Source organism: Crotalus tigris, unplaced genomic scaffold (genome assembly GCF_016545835.1).
Source record: "Crotalus tigris isolate CLP2741 ecotype Arizona unplaced genomic scaffold, ASM1654583v1 scf7180000019953.484404808:943566, whole genome shotgun sequence".
Lineage (NCBI taxonomy): Eukaryota > Metazoa > Chordata > Lepidosauria > Squamata > Viperidae > Crotalus > Crotalus tigris.
In genome coordinates, this window is record NW_024097788.1 from 251397 (window position 1) to 252507 (window position 1111).

A 1111-nucleotide genomic window follows, 5' to 3' on the forward strand; every position below is an offset into this window, starting at 1 on the left:
CTCCATCCAGCCACCTCATTCTATCATCCCCTTCTATTGCCTTCCATCTTTCCCAGCATTAGGCTCTTCTCCAGGGAATCCTTCCTTCTCATTAGGTGACCAAAGTACTTGAGTTTCAACTTCAGGATCTGGCCTTCTAAAGAGCAGTCAGGGTTGATCTCATCTAGGACTGACCGGTTTGATCGCCTTGCAGTCCAGGGGACTCGCAGGAGTCTTCCCCAGCACCATAGTTCAAAGGCCTCAATTCTTTTACGCTCAGTCTTTCTTATGGTCCAACTTTTACATACATTGCAACTGGGAAAACCATGGCCTTCACTATACGTACTTTTGTTGGCAGGGTGATGTCTCTGCTTTTTAGTATGCTGTCTAGATTTGCCATAGCTTTCCTCCCCAGGAGCAAGCGTCTTTTAATTTCTTGGCTGCAGTCCCCATCTGTGGTGATCTTGGAGCCCAGGAAGATAAAATCTGTCACTACCTCCATTTCTTCCCCATCTATTTGCCAGGAACTGAGAGGACCAGATGCCATGATCTTGGTTTTCTTCTTGGGATCTTTATTCATACCCATAAAAATGAAATCTGCTACGAACATCCAGCATTTCATATCAAAACATACATTTAAAGCGGGGCCTTCAGATTATAGAATTAAGAATGGTCAAAGAATGCAAAGATCTGAATCTATAAATTCAAGGATGGCAAAACATTTGAACAGAAGACAAGTCAGATGGAATGAGAGGTAGAGTACAATTCAGGGAAAGAACTGAATTTAAATACTTAGTGTTTTGAATTATTCTACCTTTTTTCCCTAAAATCTTGACAAAGTTGCTTATCTTTTAATCTGGATAATTTTATTGTCTTGCAAAGTGAATGAGTTGGAATTTGCAACAACTCAAAGTAGTTTTTTCTGACAGTCATGGTATTTTCCTAGAATTGTATGTGTCCCCCACCTTTAAAACAGTTGAAATGCCTGGTTTTAAAAAGTACTTGTTAAGCAATACTTAAGTTTATTTAAACAGACTATTATCTAATTTAACCAAGCATTCTGCACATTTGAATATAATAAAGAATTTACGTTTACAGAGCTAAGTGACTTTCAAATCATGCAGACAGGAAA